Source organism: Alexandromys fortis, unplaced genomic scaffold (assembly GCF_014885135.2).
Source record: "Alexandromys fortis isolate MF-2015 unplaced genomic scaffold, M_Fortis_MF-2015_v1.1 scaffold_80, whole genome shotgun sequence".
Lineage (NCBI taxonomy): Eukaryota > Metazoa > Chordata > Mammalia > Rodentia > Cricetidae > Alexandromys > Alexandromys fortis.
Window position 1 is genome coordinate 7,965,003 of NW_026068174.1, and position 22,692 is coordinate 7,987,694.

The 22,692-nt window shown below is 40.8% G+C and overlaps 1 protein-coding gene and 1 pseudogene across 2 annotated transcripts in view; both read right to left on the minus strand.

The window, feature by feature from the left end:
• Smg6 (SMG6 nonsense mediated mRNA decay factor) overlaps nucleotides 1-22,692 on the minus strand; it is a 249,788-nt gene that overhangs the window by 73,170 nt on the left and 153,926 nt on the right. The gene's annotated exons all lie outside the window — the stretch shown is intronic.
• On the minus strand, nucleotides 8,667-8,762 carry LOC126492483 (uncharacterized; annotated as a pseudogene).

Genomic DNA, 22,692 nt, shown 5'->3' on the forward strand with positions numbered 1-22,692 from the left:
AAGTCTTTTGAGACAGGGTTTCTCTATGTAACAGTTCTGGCTGTCCTGGCTCTTCTGGAACTACCTCTGTAGATCATGATGGACTCGAACTTCCTATGTGCTGAGATTAAAGGTGTGCACCACCACTGCCTGGAAAAACTAAAACTTTTATTTCCTTTAGTTTTGGAGGGTACTAGTGATCAAACACTGAACCTTCCATGAGCTAGGCAAGCACTTTACTACTGAACTGGCATCCTCAATCAAAACTAAAAGTTTTAGAAGAAAAACAATGTCATTCTTTATGACCTCAGGCTAGGTAAAGTTTCTTTTTGTTCTATGAAAAGCTGAAATTATTCTTGGTAATATTTTAACCTAAAAACAAAGTGATTGCCGGGCGATGGTGTCGCACGCCTTTAATCCCAGCACTTGGGAGGCAGAGGCATGTGGATCTCTGTGAGTTCAAGACAGAGCTAGTTCCAGAACAGGCTCCAAAGCCACAGAGAAACCCTGTCTCGAAAAAACAAAACAAAACAAACAAACAAAAAAAAAAACCCAACAAAAAAAAAGTGATTAAAAAGGGGTAGTGTGGAGAGATGGCTCAGTGGTTAAGAGCACTGGCTGTCCTTGCAGAAGGCCCAGGTTTGATTCTCAGCACCTGCATGGTAGCCCACAACCATATGTAACTCCAAATCTGGGGCTCTAAAGCCCTCTTCTGATCTCTTAGGGGACATGTGGTACACAGACATACATACAGTAAGTACATCTGGAACTCGTAGAACTTACTCTTGTAGAGCAGATAGGCCTTTATTGCTGGGGTTAAAGGTGTGCACAACCTCTTCTCAGTTTAGAATGAATTTATATTGTTTTGTTTTTGGCAGTACTGGGGATCAAACCCAGGAACTTGTATGTTAGGCCAGTGTTCAAACACTGGGCTAATAAATCTCTATTTGAGGAACACTTTCCAATTCCTTTGAAACAGAGTCTTCTTAGGATAAACTTAGGATAAACTAGCTGATCAATGAACTCCAGGGAGCCTCTTGTCTCCGGCTCTCCAGTACTGGAATTGTAAGCATTAGTCATCATCCCTCCCCTTTAAAAATACATGAAACATGGAAATTCATACATTGGTAGGTAATGAGATATGAATGAGTATGGTCACTTTGTAAAGCTAGGAAAATTAATGGTCAGATAACCATATAACCTAGCTGTCCTCCTTTTCTCTCAGTACCCTCTTCCTTCCTTACTCCAAGTCACTGTTTCCTGAGATTGCCCAAGTTGATCTAAGATTCTTGGGCTAAAGTGATATTTTCACCAAAGCCTCCTAGGAAGTTGGGACTACAAGTGCCTACCATCATACCCCTCTTCTTTAAAAAAAAAAAAGTGTGTGTGTGTGTGTGTTTATATACATTTCATATATATGGGTGCATATACTCTGGAGTAAATAGGGAGGTCAGAAGACAGACTTGGGCATTGGGTCTCTCACCTCCTACTTTACAGCTACTATGTGGTTCTGGGGGATCAAAACCTGAGTCACCAGGCTAGTATAGTAAGCGTTGTTGTTGCTAAGCCAATTCCTGGCCCTAAATATATTTCTTGTATGTGTGGAGATCTTATCAGGTGTCTTCTACCACTCCCCACCTTATTATTATTTATTTGTTTTTTTTTATGTGTACAAGTGTTTTGCCTGTTACATGACTGGTGCCTCCAGAGACCAGAAGAGGGCATTGTACCTACTGAGACTGGAGTTACTGGCATTATGGGCCACCATGTGGGGGCTGGTAACTAAACCTGAACCTCTGCAGGACCAGCCTATATTCTTAGGTGCTGAGCCCTCCACCTTATTTTTTTGAGACAGGGCCTCTTACAGAACCTGGAGCCTACCAATTTTGATGGATTAGCTGGGATCCTCTGGTCTGAACCTCCTCAGGACTACAAGAATAGGCGTGTATATCATGCCCAGCTTTTATGAGTTCTGAGGGACGCAAATTCAGCTACTTGTGCATATGCAGCAAACACTTTACTCACTGAGCTATCTCCCAATCCCCTTTTTCTTAAAGGATGCATACAGTATTACAAATAGATTCTAGTACTGTTGATAATTGTAAAAATATTATATAAGAGAACAGATCAACAAATTGTTATATACTCACATAACTGGGCAATAATACATGAATCTAAGTGAGAAAAACACAAAACTAAACACAAAAACATGGACAAATCTAAAAATTGTCAGATTCAGTTTTAAGAGCAAAGCAAAACAGGGACAGAAATGGTATGCATGTAGATAGTATAAATGTACAAAGTGATACTTCATTATTTATGAATATATACATGTTAATAAGATGCACAGATAAAGTGAATTCAAAATATTGATTACTTTTAGGAAAGGAAAAACAGAAACAGGACCTTGCAGGAGTAAGACAAAAGAGTTCTGACTTTATTTAGAATGTATTATTTCTTTTAAAGCTTGGTGGGTAGAACCTAAATGTTCACTGTTTCTTTAAGAGTCTTTTTCTGCTGAGCTAAAGAGAAACCCTGTCTCCAAAACCAACCAAACAAACAAACAAACAAAAAAAAAAAAAAAAAAAAAAAAAGGAGAAAGCTAGACTAAGAGTCTTTTTCTGATGGAGTATTGGAATGGCTCACTGGGAAAAGACGCTTATGGCCCTCAATCACTAGAAGCCACATGACTGAAGGAAAGAACTGACTCCTGGAAGTGCAGATCTTGAGTGAATCTTGTTGGCTTTACAAGAACAGGGAGAGGGGTTTGAGAGATGCACTTTTCCAGAGGATCTGGCTTCAATTCCTAGGACCCACATGGCAGTTCATAACCATCTATAACTCCAGTCCCAGGGGATTTGACACCTTTCTTCTGGCTTCCTTGGGCATTGCATACACATGGCACACAGATATAAACTCAGACAGAACATTCAAACATATAAACCCCAAGTACTGGGGTTTACTGGCATATGCCACAATTTCTGGTTGGACAACTTCTTTTAGTTTTCTACTCTCAGACTTATAGACTGGTGGGCAAGATAAAAACTGCTTCAGATGGGGTCAAAGGACACACCTAGAACAACACCGTGACCTGGTAGCTCTAGAAGGTGCTCATGATTTAGATGTGAGCAAAAGTGTAATTCCTTCTAAAACCCTTGATGTGACTCCAAGAAACGATGTGACAGCACTTGCTGCACATTTCCCTCAAAGGCATATTAGCATGACCTTTTCAAATGCAAATAGGCTTACTCAGTACAGCTGTCATGTTTCTTGGGTAAGAGTTTAAAAGAAAAAGTAACATTCCCCCTCTGACTGAGTCAGGGCCTGTGACCAAGCCTGATTGAGAAGGGAGGGCCAAAGAACACCTTAAAGAATGGCCCCTGTGAGCTTAAAATGCCAAAGGATTTAATGTGGATAGACTAGCAGAAAATGTCTTAAGCTTTACAGTGTCTCTGCTGGTGTCTGATGAATTCGGGTGCAGCCCTACTGCACACTGGCTGGGTATTCACTGATTTTAAAGGAGAATATAAAAGTCCCTTGTCTCTGCCGGGGGGTGGTGGTGGCGCACGCCTTTAACCCCAGCACTTGGGAGGCAGAGGCAGGCGGATCTCTGTGAGTTCGAGACCAGCCTGGGCTACAAGAGCTAGTTCCAGGACAGGCTCCAAAACCACAGACAAAACCCTGTCTCGAAAAACCAAAAAAAAAAAAAAAAAAAAAAGACCCTTGTCTCCAAGTCAGCTCTCCAATATCTATAGGAATGTCTGAAACTACATCACTCAGCTACACTTCATTGTTTCTTACTTATATATCGATTCTCTCATGAGCAACCCAGGACACCAGACACTCAGGATGTCAATTCCAAGTCTCAGAGAACTCTTGGTTCACCCTTGGTAAAGATGTTCTACCACAACAGGTAAGAATGAAAAACACAGAATTTCGAAGAGACTAAGCCAAGTAAAAGCTGGTAGTGAGTGAGAACAACAGAATGAAGCCAGGTGATGGTAGCACACACCTTTAATCCCAGCACTTGAGAGGATGAGACAGATTTCTGGAATTCGAGACCAGCCTGCTCTACAGAGTGAGTTCTAGGACATTTTCCAAAGCTACACAGAGAAACCCTGTCTCGAAAAAACAAACAAACGAACAAACGAATGAACAAAAAAAATTGAATGAAAGTTTAGATGCTTTTAAATATAAAGGCCAGGGAGAGAAGAACATGCCTAGATTAGGGAGTTTGTCCCCATTTACAGGAAGTTTATCCCTGACATCTAAATAGTCATGTTTTAAAATCAACAAGTTTGCTGGTTTTCAGCTGCCACTGACTAGTATCTTCAGTGGCTCTAGTCCACAGTGCAGGCAAACAGTGCCCAGCCAGACTAGATGAAGACATGCAGCCGGAAACCAGCCAGCCAGCTTGACCCCTCACTACTTCAGGAGTCTAAGCAAAATGCTACCCTATTACAAGAGAAGTAGACCAGATGCTTTAACCCTAGCCACACAAGGCTGCACCACTGGCCCATCATCTCAACCAGCATATTCTGGGAGAAAATGGTCTAGGACCCAAGGGGATTCCCAGAATGAGAACGGAAGCCTTTGAGAAGTTCAGGAGGACCTTTGGTGCCCTCCAGCCTCTCTGTCCATTGCAGTTGCACATTCACATCCACAGACACATAGTTTTAAAATTTGATATAATTATCTCCTAGAAATTACTGTATGTAGCCTTGTGGGATTTAAAGCAATTAAGTGAAGATAAATTTCTTTCATGGAGCAAGCTGTCAAAGGATGAAGCAATTTCATTCCCCATTTGAAGTGGAAGCTTTGGGTCATGCATGGTTTATTTGAAACAATGCCATCACCTAAAGCTGCTGATCTTATCTCTAACTCTGTTCTCCATTTCAAACTGCTGGAGATATGTAGCGTGGCACTGCCTGAAGTAATGACGTCTGGCTCAAGGCCAGTGAGAGAGCAAGCCAATTTCTCTAGGTTTCAAGCAGAAGAGGACAAAATCATATTTAAAAAAGATAGCTACACATGCGAAGTCTGCTAAACCCTAAAAAGGAGGAAGTATTCTCAAGGCGCTTGTTGAATGTGACAAAAGAAGCACCCTAGTAAAATGAGGCAGTAAAAGAAAAGAATAGGTGGGGTGGTCTCCCCCCTCAAAAACGGAAAGGGTGAAACACATACATGCCCAAAAAGATTTTTCTCTCCTGGGAGACACGAAACCAACCAACTAACTGACAACCCAGGGGAGCTTATTTTACAAACATCCCGATAAATGGGAAGCATACCAGACTAGGAATCAATCAATGAAGTTCTAATTCAAACACTGTAGAGCTGTGCCTGACATTTAGTGGAACACTTCCTTAATTGTGTGTATGTTTTTAAAGTACAGCTTTCTATATGCCTGCCTCTGCCCCAACCCCCTCTAGTCTATTTGTGTGTGTATGGGTGTATGCCAAGCATCTACAGAAAGGCCAGGGGATAAGCTGTGTGAATGGGTCCTCACAGTTGTTTATAAGTCTTCTACCTGTTGAACTGTCTCACTGGTCTACTTTATTTTCTTTTCAAAGTCCTCTGTAATCACACTGTTGTTATTTTATAATATAAAGTAAGTCTGTTAGCAACTGACTTCAGGTAAAACCCATGTATGTCATTCCATGCCTGAGTCTGACTTTCAGCAGAAGGCTTGAATATCTAAAATTGACTTTCAAGTGTCAGGACACTGGAATCATCAGAAGAGTTTATTAAACCAGACTGCTGGGCTTTAGGGCCCAAACTTTTTGATTCATAAGGATGTGATGGAGTCTAAAACAGAGTAAGTTCTCAGTGGGATCTGACACTGATGGGACTGGTGGCACACATGAAAAGACAGAGATATACAGGAACTGGGAATCAGACAAAAAGAACGATGTAGAGCCACGGTTTAAAAATTCTTTTTTGTGGGGGTTGGAGAGATGGCTCAGCAGTTAAGAACACCAACTGCTCGTCCAGAGGACCCAGGTTCAATTCCCAGTACCCACATGGCAGTTCACAATTGTCTGTAACTCCTGTTCCAGAAGATCCAACACCCTCACAAAGACATACATGCAGGAAAAACACCAATGCACATTAAATAATAAATTATATATGAATATAAAAAACCTTTTTTTAAAACAGATTAAAAAATTGCTTTTGTGCCGGGCGATGGTGGCGCACGCCTTTAATCCCAGCACTCAGGAGGCAGAGGCAGGCAGATCTCTGTGAGTTCGAGACCAGCCTGGTCTACAGAGCTAGTGGCCAGGAAAGGCTCCAAAGCCACAGAGAAACCCTGTCTCGAAAAACCAAAAAAAAAAAAAAAAAAATTGCTTTTGTTTTTCAGTTATATTAGACACATTTCTAGTATTTAGCTGCCACTGATCACTAATGGCTGCTGTATGGGATAAAGTAGAAATAAAACGTAGGTAGGTAAAATATAGGAATAAAATAAAGTAGGAAAAAAAGGAGGAATAAAATGGTTCCTTTGCCACAGAAAGTTCTGCCTCACAGTATATGCTAAGGTGATCACCTTTAATCTCGGCACTCCAGAGATAGAGGCAGGAGGATCTCTGTTAGTGTAAGGCCAGACTAGTCTACATAGTAAATTCCAAGACAGCCAGGGGAACATGGTAGAGAGACCTGTGTCAAAAAGAAAAATAAGAAGGAAAAAGCAACAGAAGAAGACAGACGATGACAACAACAGGGCATTGCGGAAGGAAGGAAGGAAGGAAGGAAGGAAGGAAGAAAGGGAGGGAGGGAGGGAGGGAGGGAGGGAGGGAGGGAGGNAGGGAGGAAGGAAGGAAGGAAGGAAGGAAGGATAGACAAATTAGCCAAGCAGTAGTGGCGCACATCTTTAATCCCAGCACCTGGGAGGCAGAAGCAGGCGGATCTCTGTGAGTTCGAGTTCAGCCTGGTTTACAGAGTGAGTTCCAGGACAGGCTCCAAAGCTACACAGAGAAACTCTGTCTTGAACCCCCCAAAACAAACAAACAAGCAAGCAAGCAAGCAAACAAATAAAAACCAAACCAAACCCAACCCCCAAAAAACGCCCAAACCAAAAAAAAAAAAAAAAAAAACAAACCAAAATCAAAACAACTACCACCCCACCACCACCACCCCCGCCAAATACCCCAAAACTGTCAAGAAGCCTTAGCAGGTACAGTTAAGAGTTACTTACTGCCATGCCTGATGACATGAGTTAAATTCTTGGAATCACACAGAGATAGGAGAGAACCAGTATAATCTCCACACCTATGTGACAATATGCACTCACCATTCACCATACACATACACACACACACACACACACACACACAATTTGATTACAAAGGTGAATATTTAGTTGAGAGAAAAAGAGAAGATTAGGAGAAGTAAGGTATATCAGGTATCAGATAAGAAAAATAGACTGTTTCTGAGCAAACCTTCCTGAAGCAGTGGGAATTGGAGGAAAGTAGACTGTTTAGTTGAGAAGGAGCTTGACCACAGAAGTGACTGTCTCATGACACTGGCAATGATCTAACTCAGTGAGCTATCAGACTCTAGAGGGCCTCTCCCTATTAGATAGGAGAACAACCCTGATGTCTTTTAACAGGCCTCTCAACTCTACTAATGAACGGAAACCAAATTTATAATTATGATCACTATGTACTATTTCCTTTGCAATATGTTAAAATATGTTCTTTGGGTAGAAGGAGCTTCCTCTAGCTAAAATATTTTCCCTAGTATGAGAGATTGAACCTAGAGAAAGATCTGCATGTTAGACAAACATTCTGTAACTAAGCTACAACCCCTGCCCAGGATGGTTAGTAAGGATAAATCTTCCTGTTTTGCTTTAAAATGCCTTCAGAATACAAAAGCACAAGTAATAAAAGGAAAAGAGATTAATTGAACTTTATCAAAGTTTAGAGGGGCTGGAAAGATGGCTCAGTGGTTAAGAGCATTGCCTGCTCTTCCAAAGGTCCTCAGTTCAATTCCCGGCAACCACATGGTGGCTCACAACCATCTGTAATGAGGTCTGGTGCCCTCTTCTGGCCTGCAGACATACATACAGACAGAATATTGTATACATAATAAATAAACAAAGTTTAGAACTTCATCTGGGTGTGGTAACTTATGCCTACACCTGCTTGGAAGGTTGAAGCAGGAGAATTTCAAATTTGGGACCAGTCAAATTTTTGACCTTACAAAACAACAATAACATTAACAACAATGACGACAACAACAAGCCCACAAGTAAGTAAACAAGGAAGTCTCTGAGATCCCCAAAACAATGTATGTAAGCCATGCAACTGTCAGTGCTACCTAGATGGTTGACAACACCACATGGTTTGCTCACAGGACATAAATTAAACTGAAATTAGGTTACACTCTTTCTACCTGATGGCTAGCCCTCAGTGCCAGAAAGTACTATGCAGACTTGCCAAACGGTCATCAAAAGTTTTACTCAGCTGTGAATGCTGCATGATAAAGTAGTGACCAGCCAGGCAAGTGCCCACTAATGCAACCATTTTAAGTTTGTTCTTGGGGTGAATTCACAGGAAGGAATTCAAAGCTGATATGTAGACTCTGTCAAAAGCCTGTGGCTGGGAAAGTCATAAGACTTAATGGGGAAAGCTACTTCTATTATTTTGTTAAATAGACAATTTGTTCACCAAATTGTCTTCTTTTTTTAATTTAATATGGAATGCTTCATGTTATCCTTGCGCAGGGGAATGCTAATCTTCTATGTACCATTCCAATTTTAGTATATGTGCTGCCGAAGTGAGTACCAAAGTGTCTTCTAAATTGTTATGGTTATGTCCATAGATTTACTAGTCAAAGTGTCAAGAGTAAGTACTCAGCCTTAAATGGGACAATGTTATCACATACAAGACTCAGGGAACATTTTGGCAGTGTGTGTAACTGGAAGAAAAGATGGAGTACACTGGGGAATGCTGTCCTTTGAGCAGACAGCTGTGATTACCTGTAAACATCTGGTCATCTCTTCCTTCACATTTGTAACAGTTAATGTTTAATCAGAGAGGGCGAGACATTTTCCTCGGTGTGATTCTGTAAATAATCTCTCACCCATTCTCCTAGAAGCAAACTCATCGCAGCTTTACAAAAAATGAACAGGTTGGGTATGGTGGAACATGTCTCCCCAGCACCTGGAAAGGCGAGGAAGATGCATCTCTGTGAATTTGAGGCCAGCCTGGTCTAGAGAGTGAGTTCCAGAATAGCTAGAGATGTACAGAGAAACCCTATCTAGGAAAACCTAAAAAACAAACAAACAAACAACAAACAAAATAGAACAAAAAAAAATCTCCTCACCAGAATATGATGTCACATGTGGTGGCACACACCTTAAGTACCAGCAGCACTCAGGAGGCAGACATAGGTAGATTTCTGTGTTTCAGACCAGCCAGGCCAGACAAAGCTACATAGTGAGACCCTGTCTCAGAAAAAAACGAACAAAACAAACAAAGAAATGCCTAAAATACAAAAAGTAGAAGGGAGACAAACTGGGATGAGAAAGAAGATCAGCAGGAATAGGAATGGACAAGAAAAGATAATAGGGGTAAAGATGATCAAGATACATTATATACATGTATGCAAAAGTCATAATAAACCACACACACATATATAATGCTAATAAAAACAAAAAGAAATAGGCCAGGTGGTGGTGGTCTTTAATTCCAGCACTTGGGAGGCAGAGGCAGGCAGATTTTTGTGAGTTCAAGGCCAGCCTGGTCTACCAGAGCTAGTTCCAGGACTACAGAGAAACCCTGTCTCAAAAAAAAAAGGTGGGGGGGAGAAAAAGAAACTATAATGAAGAAACAATTTTCTAATGAAGATGTACAAACAGCTAGGAAGGGGAAAAGCATGGTGGTACATACCTTTAATCCTCCCCAGCACTGGGGAAGCAGAGGCATGTAGATTGAGACTAGCCTGGTCCATATCAAGTTCCAGAACAGCCAGGACTTCATAGAGACTCTGGGTTAGGGTGTAAGGCTGCCTGCTGCCAAGCCCGATGACCTGAGTTCAATTACCAATATCCAGGGATATGCAGAGAACCAATTCCACAAAGTTTCTGTGACTTCCGCTTCACCTATGCTACATAAGTAAAGGTGATAAAAAGCAAGGGTAGGGAAAAGTGAGATGCTCAAGAGGTTAAGTGCTTGCTATACAAGTCTGACCACTTGAGTGTCATCTTTAGAGTATAGATACAGACACATGAATCTGTAATCCAAGCACCCCTATGGATGATGGGATGTGGAGACAGGAAAGTCACCAAAGAGGCTCTTGGGCTAATTAGCCCAGAGTATAAAGCAGGGCAGAGATAAGAAAGACCTCATCTCAAAACAAAGTGGAAAGAGAAAACTGCTTAAAATTGTCCCAACTCCCAAAAGGTCCACATGCACACTCACAAATCATAAATAACATCGCAAAATGAAAATGAGTGGCATCAATGTTTATATGTAAGTCTAACACTAGGATTTGTTTCTCCTGTTACCTTTGCTTTAAAGGACAGATTTGCTGGGAATGACAGGTATTTCCTCTCAGCATATTCAAGAGTATGGATTGCCTTCCATGTCTTGCATCTATGGAAATCCTTTGTGACTTGATTTAAAGTTATAGTTTCCTGAGAGAAGATTTTTTTTCCTTTGGTTTGCCAGTCTGGGATACTAGTTAGAAGTCACCTCAAATATGCGGTCAAGGCTCTTCAGAGTACACAGGCAGTACTGAGATTCAGAACCCACCCCAGGGTTAGTTCATGGCCACTCACTCTCTCAATGAGGCTTATTGCCCTGCCTGCACAGCGAGGATTAGAAGGACTTCTAATGTGAACCCTCTTGAGAAGACTCCCATGCTTCTCATCCCAACAAAGTTTTTCAAGGAAAGCTCTAGGTTTCCAGCATTTGACAGAAATTAGTGCCATCTCACTTGGGCACTCAAGTAATGTACAATAATCCTTTCTCATTTAGTTCTTAGGACCTAAAGCTGGACTTAGTGGCTCACTTGTCTAATCCCAGAACTCCAGAATTTGAGGCAAGAGAATTAACATGACTTGAAGCCCAGCCTGGGCTAAACAAGGAATTCCAAGCCCACTTTTATGTTAAGAAAACAGAACAGAATCTGTATATTCTTGTTACGCCAGCTCAGGAAGCATAATGTTGTAGTCAGCATTTCAGTTATATTAATAAAGAGGTCCCTTCAAAGTATCTAATCCTACCATAGTAGCAAAGATGAAAGACATTATTAAACTCTTTGAGATACATGCTTGTAATTCTAGAACTAAAGAGGCTAAGGCAGAGGGTTCAATACTTTGAGGCCAATCTAGGCTACATGGTAAGATTCTGTCAGAAAACAAACCAGAAAAACAGAGAGAAAAAAATTCATTAAAGTGCTTAAGATGGAAGGTGGAACATGGTGAAGACATAATTTCACAGTTGCTATTTTTATTACTATCAATACTATTATCCTCATTATTGACTATGCCCACGAGCCATGAAAACTGGAGGGTTCTCATGTGTTTCCATAAATAAACTTTTAGAAAAATTCAGAAGGTCAAAGTAAAAGAAAAAAAATTAAGTAAAAAGACATTTGTAGTTCTCCAGTATGTATCCCACTTCAAACTAACCCAGTAAAGCCAATGAACTATGATCCAGAGGAAGGAGGGGTTAGGAGATGGCTCAGCAGGCAAAGGCACTGACTGAGCTCTGGTGCTATCACCCCAGTTTAGACTGTGGTGGGAGGCAGAGACGGGAATCCTACAAGTTCACAGGTCAGTTCATCTGGAGTATGCTGATCATCAATGGAAGCAAGAGTTCTCTGCCTCAACAAGAAGGAGAGAACTAACTCCCGAAAGTCATCTTCTGACCACTAATGTGCACACCCCCATTCTAATACACACATAAATAATACATAAAAATTAAAATTTATGTTTAAATAAAGAAATGCAAAGAAAAACCTGTTTTCTCCTTTGGTGGCAGCACCTAAGTTTACCTAACAGCACTTCTCTCGTTCTAACAATGAGCCATGTGCACTGAAATAATTTGGGAAACAAAGCTACACTGACAGCACTGCTGAGTTGGTCATGGCAGTACATGCTGGCAATCTGAGTACTTGATAAGTAGATTCAGGAGGATTAGGAGTTTGAGCTAATCATCAAGCTTATAAAAGGCCAAAATGGACTATATGAGACTGTCTCAAAAACCCGAAAGCAAAACAAAACAAAATGAAAATCAATTCAAACCAAAATTAAAAAAAAACCCAATCCATGATGTTTGATATGAGAGAGAACAGAAATCTCTCTGATAAAGTCTTGTTCAAGTCGCCATTTTCTTCCAAAAATTTACAAAGGAGCCGGGCGGTGGTGGCGCACGCCTTTAATCCCAGCACTCGGGAGGCAGAGGCAGGCGGATCTCTGTGAGTTCGAGACCAGCCTGGTCTACAAGAGCTAGTTCCAGGACAGGCTCCAAAGCTACAGAGAAACCCTGTCTCAAAAAAAAAAAAAAATTCACTTTGTGTGCAAGTCCATGGCAGCTGCATCTCTAAACAAAGCTGCTTTGACTTTGTGGTCATACTGCAGGGGAAAACCATGTCGAGGATTTGACCCTTGACTGAGTTCAGAGGAGACAACCCTATGCTGGAGACGAAGAGAGATAGGAAGAAGTAGATCAGCTGTGCTCTGCTCCCCTCACCTGCCTTCGGGTCTGATAAAGTATTCTACCCACATTGGACTAAAAGGGTCAGAATGATATTATCTACATAGCATTTTCATAAATGTTTACAAGATATTTTCACAAGCCCGATCTACTTATATCTGTACAGAATGTTCTTTGAGTTGGGTAGGACCATTATAACTTTTCTCATTTATTGAAAGAGATAAAGGAATCCAGGCAGGTTATATGAATTGTCTAAAGCCACACAAGTTGCCTATAGTAGAGGTAGACAGAAAGCTATATTTGCACTTTACCTCAGAGGAGGAAAAAATACTGACACAGTCCAAGGCCAATCAACTGAGAAAACAGAAATAGTAATTTTTAAAAAGATTTACTGCATTTTAAATTATGTGTATGTGTGTGTTTATGTGGATGAATATGCAGGTGTCTAGAGGCCAGAAGAGGGTGTCAAATCCTCTAGAGTTGGGGTTACAGGTGGTTGTAAGCCACCTTACATGGGTGTTGGGAACAACTGGTTCCCTACAAGAAGAATAATTGCTCATAGCTGCTGAGCCATCTCTCTAGCCTCAGATGTATAAAATAAGAGCTAGGGGAATAGATTGGTAGAAAAGCACTTATTTACCATGTGCTAGGTCCTGTTATTTCACAGGAAACACACACACACACACACACAAAACATATGTAATGGATAAATACATGAAAAGATACTCAAAGTGAGAAGCTATAAAAAAAATTAGAACTACCATGATTTGGGTGTGGTGGTATACTCCTTCAATCTTGTACTTGGGAAGGTAAATTTGAGGCTGGCCTGCTCTACATAGCAAAATTCTAGGAAAGCCAGGGCTCTATGGTGAGACCCTTTCTTCAAACAACAACAACAAATACAAAGGCACATACACAAACAAACACAACAATAACAACAAAAACATACAAGGAGAAAACCATAATCACTTCCCACTTATTAGTAAAGAATTAACAAACAAAATCAAAATATAAACAAACAAGGTTTGGATAGTTGGCTCAGCAGTTAAGAGCACTTGCTGCCCTTGCAGAGAACCTGGGGTTCAGTTCTCAACACTCACAGGATGGCTCACAACTATCTTTAATTCTCGTTCCAGCGAATCCAATGCTCTCTTCTGATTTCCATGGGCACCGGGCACATACATGTAGTCAGAGCACCCATATACATTAAAATAAAATAAATCTTAACTTGTATCAATCAACAGATGAATAGTTAAACAAAGTGCTATGTATACTTACAATGAATAATTATTAAGTCTTAAAAAGGTAAGAAATTCTGATATGCTTCACAAAAAGGATTAACCCTGAAGATATATTAACTGAAATAAGTCACTCACAAAAAGAGAAATATAGACTTCATAGCTTAGTTAGATTCAAGAAGAGAGAAAATAGAATGGTAGTTTCCAAAGGCAGGGAGCTGAAGGTGTGAGAAATGGGTACAGAGATGTAACTGGAGACGATGAAAAGGTCCTAGAGATGAATGATGGGGATGACTGTATAACGATGAGAATGTACTTAATGCCACAGAACTGTGCATTTAAAAAAAGTTAAGATGCTATATTTAATGTTACATATGTTTTGCTACAATAAAACAAATTAAAATAGGAAGAACATACTTTGGAGAACTAGACTAGCCAGATGTGGTAGCACAAGCCTTTAAGCCCAGCACCAAAGAGCTAGAGGCAAGAGGATCTCTGTGAGTCAAGGCCAGCCTGATCTACTTAACAAGTTCCAGGCCAGTCAAGGTAATGTGGTGAGAACCTTTCGCAAAAAAATGAAAAAAGGAAGCTGGGCAGTGGAGCACACCTTTAATCCCAGCCCTCGGGAGGCAAAGACAGGAGAATCTCTGTGAGTTCGAGGCCAGCCTGGTCTACAGAGCGAGTTCCAGGATATGTTCCAAAGCTACAAGAGAAACCATGTCGCAAAAAAGAACAAACAAACAAAAGAAAGAAAAAGAGAAAGAAGAATTAGAATAATTTAGAGGAAAACTGTCTTTCTTTCTAGGTCCTTAGCCTCTTAAACTGTCTGGTACAGCACTTCACAGCTTTGATATTGATAAACAAAAAGGCTATCAATAAACAAGGGCTTCCCTGTGAACCTGGGACATTTGAAGAAGCAACCTAGGCAGGCTGTGGGCTCTCCTGGATACTGTGGTCTGAATCTCAGTGTCAAAGTCAGCTCCGTCTATGTAAGATCCAGAATTAAAGAAAGGAACCATAAAGAGCTCCTTCTGTAGTCAGGATATAGGACCCCAAATGAAACATAGTTCTTAGCCAGGCGGTGGTGGCGCGCATCTTTAATCCCAGCACTTGGGAGGCAGAGGCAGGTGGATCTCTGTGAGTTCAAGACCAGCCTGGTCTACAAGAGCTAGTTCCAGGACAGGCTCCAAAACCACAGAGAAACCCTGTCTCAAAAAACCAAAAAAAAAAAAAAAAAAAAAAAAAAAAAAAAAAAAAAAAAAAGAAACATAGTTCTTACTTTGAGAAGGCTAAAAATGGCATTATACAAAAATATAAGTAAAACATCAAAGGTCAGCAGCATTCAGCGCAATGTCCACTGTGTTTTAATGTTCTTAAAGAGACGACCCAGTCATTGCTCTGTCTTCAATGGTAGAACTGCCTGCTTTTCTTTTCTTTTTCTTTTTTTTTTTTTTAAAATGGGGTCTCACTGTGAAACTCATGTAGACCAGATCAGTCTTAAACTCATAGAGATATACCTGCTTCTGCCTATTGAGTGCTGGGACTAAAGATGTATGCCACCTCAGCTGGCATGAACTCTCTGTTCTTTAATGTTTAGTTTGAAGGCTAGAAAAGAAAAGATTGGATCTTGGGAGGAATGTCTTCTTTGGTCTACTATTGTACCAAGGGTCTAATATCAAAGTGTTAGATGAATATTGTTTAATGATTTCTGCTCTGCTCATTCATATCTCTAACTATTTATATACTTATGAGGATAGGGAGATGGCTCAGTTTGTAAAAAGCCTGCCACACTGGGGAGATAGAAAGGCGGATCCCTGGAGCTTGTTGGCCAGACAGCATAGCCCCAGGTCCCAGTGACAGATCTTGTCTCAAAAAATAAGGTGAACAGCAAAGTAGTTGACGTCTGGCCTCTACGTGCATGCATGAGTACAAGCAGGAACACATGCACATATACACAAAAACAAAAAGATAAGAAAGGAGGGAAGAGAAGGAGGAAGGGAGGGAGGAAGGGAAAAGGAAAAAAAAAAAAAGGAAAAGCCCCACTACTCCCAAAATAAAGACTCCACTCAGGGCTGGAAGTTAATCTCTCAGCTGCTTATGTAACTGTAGTCTTTAAATGCTAAGGTTGAAGTGATCAGCTATAATTTTGATGGCTATCTTGAGCCATTCTTTATATTATACTTTATATGCTGTTCCCTAAATCAAGCAAAGGCAAATCATGAATGATGTTTTCTGTATGTCTAGTAAAGACATGTTTTTAAAAATTAAAAAAAAAAAGGAGGTTAGGTGGACTGCAGAGATGGCTGAGAGGTTAAGAATGTGTACTGCTTTTGCAGAGGACCAAAGTTCCATTCCAGCTTCTATATCAGGAAGCTCAAAGCTGCATCTAACTCCAGCTCCAGGGGATCTGATACCCTCTTCTGGCATCTGTGGGCACCCCCATACATGTGGCACAGACTAAGAGGACACACACAAACACCTTTAAAAAGATTAACAATGACTGACCTAATTATGATAATTTTTCTGAAGTCATTTTAATACCATTTCCCTTGACTCTCAAGTCCAGATCTCACTTGAATGTGAAAGATTTCTTTTAATATCCATAACCCATCTGTGACATTTGCCTTCCACCTCTACCTGTACATGTGTTTCCTACAGAGGGCTGCTCCCTCAAGTGAGATGTGTAAGACTTCTGTAGATGTTGGGAAACAAGATGGAACAAAAATGCTTCACACCTGGCTCCCAAATTACAGGAACGCTGGACTAAAGCCAACATAAGCTGGCACAGCACCAGCTGAAATGGACATCAATTAATGAGCCTGTCATCTTTCAAGACTATAGTTTTTTGTTTTTTCATTCCTCAATCTGTATCGTTCCACAACCCAGCCATGGAACCCCAGTAGGGTTTTTCAGATGGGATCATTTCCCTCAGATTCCACACTTGCAGATTTACTGCAGAACTTGTTTTTAACCCTCTGTTTTTTTAAACCAAAATGATTGAAGAAAAAAAACCCTACAATGTGGAGCAACCACATTTTAGGTTTTTTTTCTTCAATTGAACTTATTTGTCTTTAGTAAAAAGAGAAAGGAAAATTGTACCTTCAAAACAAGATAAAGAAAAGTTCAGAGCTGCCTAAAAGCTGATGCTTTGTTTACTAAAAGGCATTCTAAATAACTCAGATTAGTAAAGGGCCAGACAGTCTTTTCTTATACATCATTTCTACTGGGGTCAGAGGCCAGACAGCCTTGACCAGACAACACTATCCTGAAGAAATGAACAGTCGTCCAATACCAGAGGAGGTCAGAGCAGGCCTCCTCTGACCACAGCAGGCAGTGTCAGTGATCCACATCATACACAGAAGAAAAAAAAAAAAGAAAGAAATTCTGTTCTGTCTAGTCAGAGGCAAACACTGAGAAAAATTCCTCAATAGGGACCAGCAATTAAAAAGTGACAGGTTTCACCTGGAGTGATGACACACACCTGTAATCCTCAGGAAGCTACTGCAAAAGGATCATGAGTTTGAGATCAGCCTGGACAAACACGAAAGCAACAAAATTCCACATGGTATCTTCGCTTTACTTTTTTTGTTTTGTTTTGTTTTTTTTGTTTTTCCAGACAGGGTTTCTCTGTAGCTTTGGTGCCTGTCCCGGAACTAGCTCTTGTAGCCCAGGCTGGCCTCGAACTCACAGAGATCCGCCTGCCTCTGCCTCCCAAGTGCTGGGATTAAAGGTGTGCACCACCACCGCCCGGCTTTCTCTTTACTTTTGTCCAATGGGCAAAACATGCTTTCTAGGCCTTACCTAAATGGGCTGCTCTGGAAAGAATTCCAAGGAACATGAAAATTCCCATGGTAAGTATCCCATCCACATTTAGTTCTGAGAACTGATTTAATTGCTTAAGACGGCTATCCACTGTTGCTATTCTCATGCAAAAGCCCATGGGGCAGAGCTCCGAATAAGCTCAGCTGATGCCTGTTTCAGAGTCCAGCTCTTTAAGCAGGTGGCTCCTTGGAGGTATCACTTTAGGACTCATTGTGGGGCATATACACACAAGAAACCTGCTCATTCTGTTTTCTAACATCGCCAAGGCCTCAGTGGGTCTAGAGTTGATGGCAACCAAGTCAAGACCAAGGTAAAGCCCAGAATCAACAATAGAAGTAGGCACAGGAAACAGGGAGTGGTTGAAGAAAGCTGCAGACATCTATCTGCAGAATTAGATTGTCACTCTCCCTTCCCTTTCCCCTTTTCAATTAAAAAAAAAAACCTTCAAAAGGGGTGCACCTTGTACATTTCTGCTGACTTAAGTCTCAATCAGTCTCCTTACTTTGCTCTACCAAGAACCTGGGTCCTCCAGGTCTCAGCATTTTGTCAGTTCATATAGCATGAGAGAAAATATTTACAATACATAGTTACTAAAGACCTTTAACCAAAATATATAAAGATTTTTTTTTGAGACAGGGTTTCTCTGTGTGGCTTTGGAGTTTGTCCTAGAACTTGCTCTGTAGACCAGGCTGGCCTAGAACTTGCTCTGTAGAACAGGCTAGCCTCGAATTCACAGAGATCCACCTGCCTCTGTCTCCTGAGTGCTGGAATTAAAGGCTTGCACCATCAGTGCCTGGCTATCCAAAATATATAAATATATGAAGATATTTTAAGACTCAGGAAGAGGGTTGGATTTATAGCTAGTTTGTAGAACACCTGCCTGGCATGCAGGAAGCTCTGGAAGTGATCCACAGCATTTGCATCACCAGACTTGATGTTTTATGCCTGTAGTTCTAGTAGAGGCAAAAGGATCAGAAATTCAAGGTCATCCTTAGCTACATTGTAAGCTCCTGGCTACATGACATTATGCCTCAAAATAGACTTAGTAAACAAATTAATGGCTTTGAACTCCTGATTTTCCTGTCTCTATCTCCCAAGTACTAAGATTATAGGTATGTGTCACTAAGACAAACCACCAACAATCTATTTTAAAATTCGAAAAAAAATGTAACCAGATACTTCAGCAAAGAAGATATACAAACAGCAAATAAACACATGAAACAATGCTCACCATCCTTAGGAGAAAATGCAAATTAAAACCATGTATGAGATACCTATCACAATGATTTGAAGAAAAATAAAACAAGCCAGGCAGTGGTGGCACAAGCCTATAATCCCAGCATTCAGGAGGCAGAGGCAGGTGGATCTCTGTGAGTTCAAGGTCAACCTGGTCTACAAGAGTTAGTTCCAGAACAGGCTCCAAAACTACAGAGAAACCCTGTCTCAGAAAACAAAACACCAAAAAACAAAACAAAACAAAACACAGCCAAACCAAACCAAACCCCAAAACAACAATCTTCCAAATAACAATAGTGCCAAGTCCTGATAAGGATGCAGAACTACACTGATGTGTGGATATAGAATGGTTCAGCCACTCGGGAAAGGAGTTTAAGAGTTACATTTACCACCCATTCAACTGCTAGGTATTCATTCAAAAGAAACAAAAACAAAGCCACACAAAAATCTACTTACAAATACTTACTGTTGTTCTGTCCACGATTACCAAAAACTGCAAACAGTCCAAATGTTCACTAACTGGTGAGTGGATAAACAAATTGTGGTATATCTATACAAAGCTTGTCAATAACAACAGAAAGAACCTACTGGTAAAGGAAGCAACATGGATGAATCTCAAATGAAAGAAGCCTGACTCAAAAACTGTATATTGTTATGACTATGTTTAATGACATTCTAGAAAAGACATAGTAGTGGAGACAAAAACCAGATGAGAAGTTGCCTAGGACTGGACGTAAGAGAACAGGGTTGTATGAGTGAATTTTGGGAGTGTGGTAAAACATTTTTTATATTTACATTGTGATAGTTACACGATTATGGATATTTGTCAAACTCTAAATCAGGGATGGCAAGATGGCTTGGCAGATGACAGCATTTGTTTGAGGATCTGAGAGTTTGATCCCCAGAACTCAAGGTGAAATAAAAGAACTGACAGACTCCTGGAAGCTGTCTTTTGACATTCACATTCATACTAAGGTATTTGTGCACATACACACACACATACACACGAGGGTTGGGGTTAAAATTAAAAATTAAAAAAAAAAAACCCCGAATTGGAGGAAGAGGGAACAAAATGAAACCCCAGAACAACCGTGAATCTTGGTTCCTGGGGAAAGGGATAAGCCAGTAGAATGACTCCATTCTAAGGATGGAGCACACTTGGAGATATACATAACTAGTGTGACAGGGCTGCACACTGAGAACAGAGACAACAGGAAACACAGATCCACTTTCTTTTATGCTCCTAAAAGAAATACCATGTTCTTAGGAAATGAAGTAAAAAAAAAAAACAAAACTGTGCAATGACAGTTTTTTTTCCAAGATAATTTTTGTTCAACAAGGTTTCACGTAATTGAGGCTAGCCTTAAACTCACTATGTAGCAGAGGCTGGGCCTGAATTGCTCCTCCTGCCTATACATCCCAAGTGGTAGGATTACAGGCAGGTACCATCACACCTGGCTATATACATTAAGTGTGTTGAAGTTTAATATCATTATCTCATGACACTATGGGGATAAGCACCCCTGTAATAGCTCACAGAGAGGTCATACAACCATGGGAACAAAGTATAAAGATGTGTGTTTAGAGCAGTCAGAGCTGGAGGGCTGAGAAAGCCATGGTTTGAGATGGACATATTCCTCTGTCTCACAGCATAACCCTTATAATAGTTCTTAAGTATTTTGAGAGAGAGGGAGGAATACTTGGAAAATGTACCTAGGGTAGAAACTCAGCACACCTCTTCAAGAGCACAAGCATGTAGCCTAAGCACTTGTTCACAACCAAATGCAGAGAAAGGGCTTTTTCATTTACATGGAGGAAGCTGCCATGTCTACCTCTATAAGCAAAAGTATTAATCATCCACCGTCTGGTTTTAATCCATATGCTCCTGATCCTGCATCTGAATGTATTGTTATCAGGGGAAGGGAACATTTCTGCTCAATCTTATTTGCCAGCCAAAAATCTGAAAATGTGAAAACCACATTGGTAAAGTACCTTCTTGGGGACCCAGAAAACTCTGAGCTAAGTTGCTGCTTTTTCATTTGTTGTAGGTCCCCGCCCCTCTGCCGCCAAATGTGAATTTCAGAGGAACTGGGGGGAGGTGGTGGGGGCTCAAGTTACACATCTTTTCATATCTTGGAGTGACACTATCCTCAGGGAAATTAGCACTTTCTCTTCTGCATTTCCCAAAGGGGATCCTGCCAAACAACCTGACAGACATCAGCCTGTCAGATGCAAGCTTGGGCACCCAGGTGTATCCCTCACAAGCATTTACAAATGAAATGGCAAGCCTGAACAACAAGCTTGTTTTCTTCTGGTTTGTGCTTTGCTAGCAGTAAAAGCAGGATCCAAAAAGTATCTATAGTCTAAGCACGCTTTTCTCATTGTATGTACTGGACACTCTTCCCCTCTTCAGCTTGACTCATGAAGGGTCCCAGTGTCCATATGTTTGACTCAGTACCTTCAAAGCCATTAGTCACCACCTTTGTAGACTCACTCCAAAATACTAATGGGGCCACTATGACAAAAACTCTGTCAATGATGTGGGATTTCCCTCTGTATGCTGTGATTACCATCAATGAAAAAAGAAACGGCTTTGGACCTATAACTGGGCAGAATTTAGCTAGTGGGGAAAACTAAACTGAATGTTGGGAGAAAGGAGGTGGAGTCAGAGAGAAGCTATGCAGCCCTGCCGGAGACAGATGCTGGAACTTTACCCAGTAAGGCACAGTCATGTGGCAATACACAGATTAATAGAAATTGGTTAAATTAATATGTAAGAGTGAGCCAATAAGAAGCTAGAGTTAATTGGCCAAACAGTGATTTAATGAATACAGTATCTGTGTGGTTATTTCGGGGCTAAGTGGCCAGGAACCAACAAGCGGCCTCCTCCTCCAGCATGTCAAGATTAGGGAATAGCAAGCGCATAAGAAACCACAGTGCCTGTGCTGGTAGGGAAGAGACTGACAGACAGAGCAGACAGACTATAACCAAGCCTTGCTCTGTTTTCGATGCAACACAAATGTTTTCCATTAGAAGTTCTCTGCTCCACAAACACTCAAACATGCGGCTATGAAATCCACATACTTAACTTCTGCGTTTTTGGCAGCCTGGCCCAACTACCTCTCCTATTCCTCGGAAACAGAGCAGAGATGAGGAGGAACAGATTCCAGTATCCCTGACACAGGTAAGTGGAAAGAATTAGAAGCAGGGCTAGGAAACATAAAGTGAGACAAAGCAGCCTATAGCATGTGAAGAAACAAGAACATTCCCCTTTGCTGAAACAAGTCTTGTCTAGATCTCACTGGTTGGCATCCACACTTCAAGCTTAAAGTTTGGCTTTACTTTCCAGTAAATTCTGCAGCTGATCTTCATCAGGAGGTGTTGACCAATATTAAAAACAAAACAAGCCGAACCCCTCAGAATACTCAGTATAAAATCTACAAAGTTCTAGTACTAAGCCATCAAAGAAAACAGGCTATCTAGTAACCTATATTTTAAACACGCAGAAGGAAACACAACTTGTAAGCAGCAGCTTTGCCACAAACTGCAGTGTCACGAGGGGATTTGGCTCTGCCCGTTTCAAGTCAAACTGTGGGCATATGGATGTTTGTTTCATTAATCCCTTTAAAGAAAGACTAGAAGGAAAACAAATGAGAAGACTTCAAGAAAATAATGAAAAGACATGAACAGTGAAAAAAATAGGAAAGTAAATGGCATGTAAGAAATCAAAAGGAAATCCCCTAGTCTGGAAGCAT